This window comes from Oryzias melastigma, linkage group LG9, assembly GCF_002922805.2.
Source record: "Oryzias melastigma strain HK-1 linkage group LG9, ASM292280v2, whole genome shotgun sequence".
Taxonomy (NCBI): Eukaryota; Metazoa; Chordata; class Actinopteri; order Beloniformes; family Adrianichthyidae; genus Oryzias; species Oryzias melastigma.
The window spans coordinates 13,025,287-13,038,224 of record NC_050520.1 but is presented as its reverse complement, the minus strand read 5'-3'; positions in this window follow the sequence as shown (position 1 = coordinate 13,038,224).

Genomic DNA, 12,938 nt, shown 5'->3' with positions numbered 1-12,938 from the left:
CCTTCACCTGACCAGACTGTCCACCAGGAGAAGATAAAGAGGAGCTGTAAGCCGCTGACAATCAACAGCCGTCTCTGCTGAAGATCTCTGCAGACTCTTGACCTGCAGGAACTCCAGACAACCTGGGAGAAGTTCAGAGATGTTTGGTGTTGGCACCTGAGATTCACTTTAGTCTGGATCAGAGATGCTGAAAAGATTTTGTCTGATGAAAAATTGAAGAAAATAAATCTCAACATTTTGCTCCCTTTACTACAGAAAACCAGTTTGAGGTCAATAAACAGAACTAGAATTCACACTTAAGACAAACCAGATTATAAATCAGATTTTCTTTTTTTGAACAAATTCAAAAAACTTAACTTGAAGTAATTTACTAAACATAAAGGACATGTTTAGTCCATGTTTAGGACATGTTTTTACTCTACTAAAGAAAAGCTTCTTACTTGCTTTCAGGTCACTGCAGTTTTTTTCTATTACATATTTAATTACATCAATTTTGGAATAAAGTTTCTGTGAAACCTTAAACATAACCAGAGCTGCTGCTTAAAGTTTTGTCGTCACCGTGACCCCTATAAAACCCATTTCCAGTCTCTTGCGTTGGCGTTGTTACAGTGTGAGCCCATTCTCACTCTGCATCCATGTTCTTCATTGTTTTCACATCCTTCTGATTCTGCTCAATCTTCTGGAACCGCCATGTTTGTCCGCAGTTCCAGCTGCGCTGGAATGAAGTCAAGTAACGTCAACAAAGAGCCGCAGAGTCCCTCATTTTTACAGTCTGAAACGCCACTTTTTCCGTCCATCAGATCTTTGTGTTTGTCAGAGTTTCAGGAAAACCTTCGTTTTTTCAGCAGTGACTATTATAAACCGTGCCGCCATCATGCCAAACCCAAGAGCAACAGTCGGGACCTCCACATGAGCAGAGACGGCCTGAACCTGGGCCTGCAGCGGGCGGCCGGGCCGCCTCATAAATTAGACGGGTAATAATCGCACAGAGAGACGGACAATATTTGGATAACCGGCTCGATCCACCTCGCCAGCAGAAAGTTCTGCGAGCAGAGCAGCTGCTTTCTCACACAACAGAGTGGAGCAGCAAAGCGTGACGCGCCGACACCACCCACCATGAGGCCCAGGGAACCACCCACCACAACGTCTGTCTTACCTGAACCTTATACGGTCAACAGATCCAAACATTTAAACCATCGGGAATCTCTCTTCAGCCTCGATTCTGATTCAAGAGATCTTCAAGTCAGCTCAGGTGAGCCAGAACGATCCTTTTGAGACTTTTTTAGGAATGTTTTTGAAAAAAACTCAAAGTCCCAACCATAGACGCCAACAGAGAATAAAAAACCCTGAGATCAAGGACCAGCCTGGTCCAGTTTCTAATTGTGCTTTCATTCTTAACATTTCATTTTAATTTCTGTGAATTACATTTGTTTTTCAAAGGTAGGTACTATGGGACATTGCTAATTAGATGTTGAGGTTTTTCTATAATTTCAATTGAAAGTTATTTGATATAAAGCCATGCTGGATAATAGGGGTGTGTATTGGCAAGAGTCTGGCAATAAATTACGGATCACGATACATGCGTCCCGATACAATACGTAATGAGAAATATTCCAAGACAATACTTAACTTTTATGACTTAGAACATTTGTTTTATGAACATTAACAAATCTTTCACAAGTATAATTTTTAAATAAATTTTCTTTAATAATCTGAAAATTAAGCAGTCCAACTGCATCTCATATACAAATTGCTTTTACCAAAGCAAATTCATGGTGCTTTTCATTAATTCATTTAAGGATTTTTTAACACAATATTTTCTGATTTTCACAACTTAATATTCTTCAGCAAAGGAAAATAAATAAATGCATCTTAACCAGTAATGTTAAATATGCATAGTTGAAAAAATATAGGGATTGGTTTCTTGCACCGCTGAATGTGGCTGAAGCGGTAGTTTTAAAAGGGTTCAGCTGCCTAAATGGTGCTTTCATAAAACGTTTCAGTGTGATGAAGCATGAACGCCGGGTTCACACCGGATGCGGAATCACTGCGGAGGCCGCTTCATTCCTGTCTGTGGTGAGTTCACACCAGACGTGTCGCGGTCTTCCGCGGCCGGCTCGTGCTGTGCAGCCATTGTTTTGGCGTCTTGGTTTTTTTAAGTGAGCTGTGAGCAATCCACATCAATTCTAGCAGGAAGTTACGCCAAAAAACATGAGAAAATCCTGTCAGTTTTCAAAATATAACCAATTTTTCACAATAAAATACCACGATTGACAAATGAGATCATATTTTTGTACGTAAATGTATATACAAAAATATATATACAATATATATATGTATATATATATATATATATATATATATATATACATATACATATATTTGTGAATTAGGCATATGCTTTATTTCCTTCTTAATGACATTCTGCACTAAGGTGCGGATTCTCAACTTTCTTTTTTCGGAGCATTGTACATATCACTCTGATCCATCAGGTCACTGAGTCAGAATTATTTGCTGTGAAGTTCAGCAGATTCTCGGTGTGCACAGTGCACAACTGTCCATCTGGTCTCACTTGATACTAAACCAAAGAGTTCCTGGTTTTAACAGATACTTATTCGGACACAAAGATTCCTCAACATGTCTTAATGTGCCTCTTTTCATGTACTAACAGTGCTGTCAGAGCTATGAAATAAAATACAGAAACTTAAATTAACCCCTTTGACAAAGAATAATAAAGAAAACACTAATAAAGTTCACAATATACAAAGTAGATACTCAGTTAGCCTTACGTTGCACATATAAACCTTTCACGTAGCTTTAACAAAATCTCAGACCTCAAATAATTAAAATGATAAAATAATGAAATCCATACCTCATTGGCCGCATTAACTCAAGAGGTGAAACTACAAAAACATCTTCATTCTTTTAGAACTCATCACAGATATAACTCTTGCAGACCTCTCCCTTCTGGAGCATGTGAGACTCATTCAGGAGTGGCAACTTGTATAACATCCCCCATAGTAAGAAAAATTACATGGAACAAAATTTTACTTTTTAACTGATTAACACCATTATTTATTTACTGTAAATATCACTTGTTATTTCAAATGATTAGAAAACATTTTTCTATTAATTATCCTTTTTAACTGAAAATATTTTTATAACCAAAACTATGAATTAGAGTTGCCTTTGGCGGCAGCTACAAAGATGCTGAACTCCATGTTCGCTTTAGATAATTAATTAAATATTGTCATGGCAGCATTTTAAATCAATGCAAGTATTGGAAGATGAAGTACCAAGATATTTCACTGAATCAGTATTTTTTACACCCCTACTGGATATGATCCCCTTGTGTTTCATTTTTCTAACATTTCTTTTTGTTTTTTAGAAATTAGTTTTGTTTTCCAAAAAGTTTTTCATTTTTCTGGATTTTTTTTTTTCTAAAATGTAATGCTTAAATTTCTTTTCCTTTTTTAAATTGTAGTTGTGATCTTTAAAAGTTTTTTTTGTCAAGTGATTTGTTGATGTGATTTTCACTTGAGGACCACTGTAATCTTTTCCTCTTCAGATTAAATAATCGGATCAAAACACTTAGAAAGTGAGCCCAGCTGAGCCAGTGTGCGGGTCGTCTTTCATCTTAACCTGATGAACGGTTTTCTGTATGAAGACAAACAAAGTTTTCTCGGCTTAATCTTTAGTTTTTATGTTTTCTGTGTTCCCTCCTCGCTTATGTTTTCATTCCCTCCATCCTTTCGTCAGAGCTGCTGTTTTGAAAAGTGTTAGATCAATAAAGTTTGCTTTTCTTGCCTCATTCCTCTCTTCACCAGCTGTTTTACAGACCCAACCCAGACCCCTGACCACTCTGCACGATGTCTCTGATGTTCCTCACATGTCTCATAATGATCACTGACATTTGATTGTCATGATACGGTTGATTGCTTAATTTTTATTTTGTTTGTTTTCATTTTGTTTGAATAAGAAGGGAATAGGGACCTTGTTTCCTGTTGTGAGGATGGCACGCAGGCTTTCTGGGTTACTGTGAGTAAAACAAACTAGTTTTAAAAAAAAAAGAAAACTTATATTAAATATAATTTGCTTTAAAGATTTAAGCTTTAAAGGTGACAGTAAAAAGATACTTTAATTATCCTGAAGTAACTTCAAAAGACTTCCAACATGCAGTCTTGTGAAGACACCCTCATTAAATAATCAGCTGTCTTAAAAATGGTCATATCAATGTTCAATCTTATTTTGAAAAATTCTAAAAAAAAGAAAGTGATTTGATTAAAAATCAAACTAAAACATGACTATTATTTCACTCAATGAAAAAAAAATCTGAACAAAAATTCATATTTTAATGGAGTTTGGACCTCCTAACTTCTTTTAGCTATTTCTGCTTTTTTGGTTTAAATCGCTTCTTTGAGACACTTTGTTGTGGCATTTACTAGTCCCTCAAATGTGTTCTAAGTGTAAACATGAGCAAAAATTACATTATCATGGAATTGGAATTTAAATATCTTGATGTTAAAAAATATGTTGATGTCAGGTTAAATCATTAGATCACTCAGAGATGTTTAATTTGATATTAAATGTGTGCGTGTCCAAAGATGTGGGAAAATATGCAGACTTCCTAATTTTTCATATCATAGCATAAATGGGCATGTCTATGGAGTCAAATCAGGATCAGCTTAAAGTGAACAAAAAAAAGATTGAAAACTTGAAAAATATTGCTACGGAAATTTTGGGGGGAAAATTTGAAAACACAACATTTTAAATTTAAAAAATTAAAATTTGAAAAAAAAAAAACTTGAATTATTTTTTTTTCCATTAGTAACAGCTGGTGTTTTGAATTTTCAACTTTTTTTTTCTTTGTTAAATATTTACTTTCAGTCCTCAGTTTCCAGTTTCCATTATGATCTTTGAGTTCTCGCAGCTGAGCTGAGTCGAATTTTACATGGTAAAAAAAATGGCGTATACTTGTAAAGCGCTTTCTACCCTCCTTCAAGGGCCCAAAGCGCTTCACAGTCACAGACCCATTCACCCATTCACACATTCATACACTGGTGCTGGCTCCGCTGCCGAACACTGGCGGCAACCTCCCACCAGAGGTAATTCGGGGTTCAGTGTCTTGCCCAAGGACACTTCGACACATGGGCGGGCAAGGCGGAGTCGAACCCGCTCACTTCTGATCAGGAGTTGCCCCCAGTGGGGGCGGGGCTTTGAGCTCATTGCCTACACTTTAAGCTGATCCTGATTTGACCCCATACATGTCTTGTGGTCAATATGCTGAATAAATGAAATAAACATGACTGTACATTGTATGTTGGAATAGCATGCTAGAGTGGTAGAGTTAGCATGTTAGCAAACGCTATTATAGTTTGTATCTTTTGTTTCTTCAGTTATTATTATCATGCTTCATTTGCTCCAAATTTTATGAAGATTCTGGTGCTGAAACCATGAAGCCAAGAATGTGAGCAAAAGTGGAGATTCTGTTTCCACAGGAACAAAACCACAAACCTGACCTGAAAGGAGTTTTTGATAAAAATAACAGACTGAGATCTTTCCAGAGCACAGATAAACTGTGGAGGCCATGATAAAGATGAGTGAGCATGCTGCAGATGGGACCGTGAATTTGGTTACAGTGAAGTTACAGCAGAAACCAGGAGAGAGAAGAACCAGCAGCAGCGATCGCTGCACAAATATGCAGATCAAACAATCTGCTGCAGAGTGAAGAGTCCACACTGTTATTCTGACATCCAGGTCCGGGTGGAAAACCCCAACCTTTGTTCCCAAACCCCGTGGTCACCATACCCACAGGGCGACACCACACTGAGCAAGTAATGAGATCGAGCAGCCCCAAAGCGCCGAAAGGGTTTAACCAAACACGACTAGGCTGACTGGTGGTTTTACAGCAGCCGCAGTCCGACCTGCAGGTCACAGCGGCTCAAAGAGTTCTGACACAAAAACTGCAAACGACGAAGCCAAAAGTAGAAAACTCAGCACCACATACATCTCATGTGGTCCTGGTCTGATCCCAGCGCAGCTTTGATTGGCAGTCTCATCTGGGACTGTTTTTATGCACTTTCAGATTTATGCTAACACAAATGTTGGTTTGTTTTATTCATTTATAGTCTCAGTCCTGCAGTTAATCATCTTTAAATTCTTGTCTGTGTTTCTCAGGATATGTAAACATATTTTTATCTATAAGTTCTCTCTCATGGGTGTCAGTACAATTCCATTCACACCAAATGTAAAATGAACTAATTTGGCAGGTGGCCACATCTTTACACATCACGCGATGGCCACAGAGATTTTGAGAAAAGGTCAGGCTTTTACAGCGGTCGGACGAGTTTTTGTCATTGGTCAGTGGTTGCTCGAGGACATTTGGAGGTCCCGCGATGGCAGTCCAGTGACAGGCGGGTGTCAGGGAGGCAGCAGGGTGATAATTGACTAATAAGAGGGTCTTCAGGGTCCCCAAAATTGCCTCATGATTGGCCATTTTCAGACTGTTGATTCAGATATATATGACTGTTTGATTGTCAACAACCACACGGTAGAAGCACAGGTACCTGACCAGGGTTGTTGACATGGACCAGGGACCAGCCAATGACCACATCAATCTGGTGATTTCAACCACCGTGGGTCCAAATGGGGAGATAGCATTGATGCTGCACAAAACTCATCATGCTGTTGGTAACACCACAGCGAACCCCACGAGAGACAGACCACAACAATGACACAACCTAAGGACGCCTACACTCAGACACGGTTTAGCAAAAGCCACATAGCAGCAGGCCGTTTACCAGATGTGAGAGTTCTAAGGTTTACAGACAAACCGTTGACTACCGACTCCACCACTTGACTTGGATGCCAGACAAGTGTTGCAGGTGACTTCATTGACACCAAGACACCACGTCTCCAATGGATACAAGGTCATGTGACCTGGTCAATACAGAAATAGTCTAGCGTCCTCTTCACTGATGAGTAGTGCTGTCACAAACGATTATTTTAATAGTCGACTAATCCCCGATTATTTTTCCAGATTAGTCGACTAATTGGGTCATGCCTAACTGTTTACTTGTTAGAACGTTTATTTTATCACCACTAAAAAACGTATAACTCGCTTTTCGGTGTCTCGTTACGCGGCACGTGCGCAGGGTGCTGCCGTGATGTCGTCTTAAAAGCTCTATTGTAGTTCCAACAGAATTCTCTTAAATCAATGTCATAACAACACAAAGATTTAACACAGAAACTCATTAAAATGTGGTCGGATGAATTCATGCTCACCACAGCGGAGCGTGCTAGCTCGATACATTGAAGCTCGCTGTACTGGAGCTCGTTAGCTCGAAACAGGAGCGCTCGCTAGCTCAATACAGCAGAACTCGCGAGCTCACTACAGTGGAGCTTGCTATAGCGGTGCTCGCTAGTTTAATACAGTGGCGCTCGCTACACCGGAGATTGCTAGCTTGATACAGCGGAGCTCGCTAGCTAAATACAGCGGCGCTCTCTACAATGGAGCTTGCCACAGTGGAGCTCACTAGCTTGATACAGCTGAGCTTGCAAGGTTGCTACAGCGGAGCTTGCTAGCTCGATACAGTGAAGCTCGCTGTACCGGAGCTCGTTAGCTCAATACAGCAGAACTCGCTAGCTTGCTACAATGGAGCTTGCTAGTTTAATACAGTGGCACTCACTAGCTCAATACAGTGGCGCTCGCAACAATGGAGCTCGCTACACCAGAGCTTGCTAGCTCGATACAGTGAAGCTCGCTAGTTCGAAACAGCAGCAGTCACTAGCTCAATACAGCGGTGCTTGCTAGCATGCTACACCGCCCATAGATAGGATGGCTAGCGTAGCGAGCCAACCCACTGAGTGTCCACTTAAGCCAATTTGGGCAAACACAGGTGGGTCACCACATAAACTGTGGGCATAATCAGGACTCCCATTTTCTGCCCACTTAAACCAAATGGAGCCCACTTATTCTTGCTGGCTGGGATATAAAACTATGTTAGCAATGTTTTCTGTCGTGACACCTTAAAAGTCTAATGCTTTCTTACTCAACTTTAATAGCTTTCAAAATACTTGGCCTTGTAACGGAAATATCTTTTAATGTTTTATGATTGCATAAATAAGATAATATGGTAACCACATAATCCATATTTTTTATAGTACGGTAATCATTTTATGTTTCCTCAAAGTCAGAGAGCCTCAATAGAGAGATACATGGTTGGAAGGCTGCTGCATTAACTACAAGTTCTAGTGCGTTCTTGAATGTATAACACTTTTTGTAAGTTTAAACCAAACTCTTTCTGTGTCTCTATGACGCCTCACTATTATCTTCTTCAGTTCAGAAGAAAAATGTAATTGATTTGTAGCATTTAATCCCAGTTTGATCAGCAGCATGTAGAGCAGCAGTACAGATGCTAGAATCTCTGTGAGCAGAAATCACAGTTTGAGTAGAAGTTTTTCAGGATTTTGGTCACCTTTTTACCCATGACAGAAAAAAAAGAAACATTCAAAGACTTTTTTTGTCTATTTCTTCATTTCAGACCCTAACTATGACATCCAGCAACAGAAAGTTCTACCGCTGAGCCTGCATTGGCCCCACTGAAGATCTTCCACAGATTTTCCTCTTTAGCTTTCTTGCTGCCAAATTAAACAAATACAGAAGAGGATCACCTGACTGCACTCCTGCGAAAGAAAATGAGAGGAGCCAAGTTTTGATGGCTCAAATGAGCGTTCCCACAGTTCCAGTGGAATGAAGTGGATAAGCGGTGCAGACTAGAGGCTGTCTGTCAATGTTTGGATAAGTGTACTTTTTCTCCACTTGCATCCTTGCAGGCCCTTTTTCCTCATTTCACTTGGGCTCAGATCACAAACTCCTCCGGGCTGTGTTACACGCTTCCAGACCTCCGCAGAGTTTCTCAATCAATGGACACACACGGCTGAACTGTTTGTTTGACTCCACGCTGAACAGAGGATCCAGTGGAGGGGGCTAAACCAATGGCAGCTTGGCTCTCATGTGAACCACAACATCATCTGCTGTTTTTCTGCTGGTGCGGAGCAGCGATGTCAGACGAGGAGATGTCAAAGCGTTCCCTGCTCTGGTTTCCTACGGTGGCTGAGAGGGCTCATCCTGCTGCAAATTACACTAACATAATGTTAAAAAACCAAGATCAGGGAAGAGCTGTTTGTCACAGTTAAATGCCTACAACTGTAAACTGCTGGACCAAAATACCTCAAATCCATCTCTTAATATTCTATAGATGACAAAACTGTTCTAAACCAGTTATTCTTTGTTAAAAACGGTATCTGATTTGTGAAAAGTAAGATAAGCAACACTTTTCTATTTTTTTTCCATTTAAAAACTGTGTTAGAACTTTCAAATATTTTGCCTTAAACCAACATATTTTAGGCTTTCTTCTAAAACATTTTTATATATTTTTGGATTTTTATGCAAATCCTTGTTAATGAATTTAAAATATACCAGATTTTGATAATTTCTCAATGAGTGTCAATAATGTTAATGATGTTAATGACAGTGTAGTAAACATTCACGCTGCAGTGATTCTCCTGCTCCTTTCTGTATGTTTTTCGGCACGTTAAAAACTCAATCACACATTCAGAGATTTCAGCAATCTTGATATCAAAATGTTCAGCTTGTTCAGAAAATTACAGCTTGTATTTTTGGTGTTCATAAATGTTATAGTTTTTAAAATATTAGGCAAAATATGCCCTATAGGAAATGAATGAGAAAGTCTTCAAATTTCAACATTTTAAGCAGATTAGAAACAGACCTTTTGTCTAAATAACTAATTTTAACTGGATAAAATCGCCTTTAAGATTTTAAGGCTGTAAATAAGAAAAAGTGATTTTTTTTGTTTACATACAGTAATTAATAATGAAAGCATTTCTTTACATTCGAAATTATCACTTTTCGTTTTAAATTCATTGCTGACTCTTATGCTAATTAGACTGGAGATCTGTAATGTTGTAGAGCACACCAGTCAAAGTCAAGGCCCTCCAGATCATTTTATTTTATTCTTATTAATGGCCAGATGTTATCTTGAGCTTATTTTTAACTTGCATAATTTTGACAAAATATATTTTTATGCAGAATAAGAAAATATTGAAAGTTATTTAAGGTTTAAGTTGATTTATTCTGGAATAACATTCCTGCCTTTTTATTATTCATAATTAAGCTAAAAAAAATAGAGTTTCAAGTTTTAAAAATTGGCATTCTGCTAGCATTTTGGACTATTTTGGCATTCACCAAGATTTTTTAGGCTATTTTCGAGCTTTGCTAATATTTCAGCTACACGCTAGCTTTAACTAATTTAGGCTTTTTTCAGATTTTTGGGATATTTTGGAGTTTACCAATTATTTTCGGCTACATCCATAGCTGTTTTGGCTAACCTAATTTTTTTTTATTAGCTGTTTTAAGCTAATTTGGCATTTAGCTAATAATTTACCTGGCTATCAGCTTCAGCATTTTTTAGCTATTATCTTCAGCGTTTTCAGCTATCAAGTTCAGCATCTTCAGCAGCCAAATTCAGTTTACAGCATTCACACTAGCATTATCACAGTTAATGCTATATATCTAGTTCATAATTATGTTAAAAAGTTACGGTTTAAAAGTCCTAAAAATAAAGTTTTAGTGTTCAATAAATGTTTATCCTTTTTGGCCTGCGACCTAAAAAGTGTTTTGGATTTTGTCCCCTTGTCCGATTGAGTTTGACACCCCTGCAATAGAGTATTGTGGGTAAAAGTCCTAAATACTGAGGCCGATATTTTTCCTGTGTTTAACCACAGAATCTCTCCAGAATCAGCGACTGAAGAACAATCAAGAACCTAAAAGAAATGCTGAGGATGTGATGATCCCAGCATTATTTAATTAAGATAAATGCAGCTCATGAACACTAGAAAGTACTTTTTGTTAGTATTTTAATAACAAAACATATGCCAAGAAATGAGAGAAAAGAACACTCTTCATGATAGCTGAGAAGAGTCGAGGCTGTTTGTTTGGCTGTTTCAAGAAATTCTCAAAGTTCCTGTATGAGAACTTTTCTACCTCCGTTTAAAAGTTCTTCTTTTAATAAATCCCAGGCAGAGGAACGCACTGCAGTGAAACGAGTTCATGAAACAGGAACATGCGATTCTGGATTGTGTCTCTGTGACTGAAATCCCAGCAAAAATAAGCAGTAATCTGACACAAACTCTTCATGTAATCAGAGTGAGGTTGTTGAAGGCAAGCGGGCCTCTGAAAGGACCAGAACCCACAAACATCAAATAATGAGATCAGTCAAGAAAACACATCAGAGACCACAAACACGGAGGAAGCCTGCAGGGAGAGCAGCCGCAGCGGGATGATGGACATGCCGGCAAACACACGCCGACAAAGAAAATACTCCATAAAGCAAAAATCCGGGACGCTGTCAGGAGCTGGGAATCCTCCCGACTCCCATCAGCATCCCGCTCGGACTCAATGTTTTCCCCTCAAACCGCTCTGAAGTTCTGCTGCTGTTTTCCTGCCCCACATCTGAATTCTTCAGAAAAAAAGTCTCCTGCAAGGTCAGAGCCGAGCGGCATGACGCCACGTCTGCTTTCGCTGTTCAGACCGAGACAGGCCGGGTCCAAACCAGGCGGGGAACACGCCGGCAAATCCAGACTCTCTGGAGGAACCTGGTTTCTTCTAAACCTGGTTTCCTGAGGAAGATTTCTGCAGATGAATCCGATTCTCCTGACAAAACACGAGCCGGAAAAATGCTGACTCTCATCTTTAGTCCCTCATGAAAAAGGATTTTCACTGTCCCATATTTTTGTTATTTTATTGATGGCCATGTTAAATAATGTTTAAATAAATCTTTTTTTATGTCACAGATATGCAGACAACACTCCACGATACCAAACCTTGGTTTTCATTTCTGTCTTTTTGCTGACAAATGAGTACATTTCAGCAATAATATCTGAAACCCTTCATAAGAAGTTTGGAAAATGTTTGCATTAAAATCCCAGTTTAGACGTCTGAACGATGAAGCTCTGAAGAAGCAGATGCTCTCAGTGTTCCCCAGCAGAGACACTGTGGCCCCCCTTCTCGCTCTTAGACCGACCACCAGATCTCCAACTTCAGAGGATTTGTGATCCGATAAGCTGCCCCCCACCCCCACCAGCATTGGCAGATTATTGGCTCATTAGTTCCATCGATGAAGCAAAGTTCCACACAGATCCTATTAAAGCTCACTGGTTGTTAAACTCTCCTATCGACACCTTCTAAAACAGGAGGAGATTCCTCCTGCAGCCGATCTGGGAGGCTGGTGTCACGTTGTCTATGGTAGCCAGGAAGGGCCAGTTTTAATCAAGTCATCAAGTCATCGGGAGTGGGCGGAGCCAAAGAGGAGTTCGGTATTTCACAGCAGGACAAACTAATGCGATTAAAGCAGAGCGAAGCGGAAAAGCAGTTTTAAAAACAGCTGGAGGGTAACGAGACTGCTGCACTGGAGCAGAACTGTCCTTATCCTTGTTGAATCACGATCATGAGTGATTATTTTAACTTGTATAATTTTTACAAAATATATTTTTATGGAGAGCAAAATATTGAAAGTTATTTAAGGTTTAAGTTGATTTATTCTGGAATAATATTCCTGAATTTTTATTATTCATAATTATGTTAAAAAGTTATGGTTTTAAAGTTTTAAAAATTAGCATTTTGCTAGCTTTTTAGACTATTTTAGCATTTACTAAGATTTTTTAGGCTATTTTGGAGTTTAGCTAATATTTCAGCTACATGCTAGCTGTTTTGGCTAATTTTTTTGTTTTTTAGGCTCTATTGGGTTTAGGCTAATATTAACACACTAGTTATTTTGTTATTTTACTTTGGCAGGTTTTTTTTCAGTTTTTCAGGCTTTTTTATGTTTAGCTATTTTTTTCAGCTACTAATTATGTTC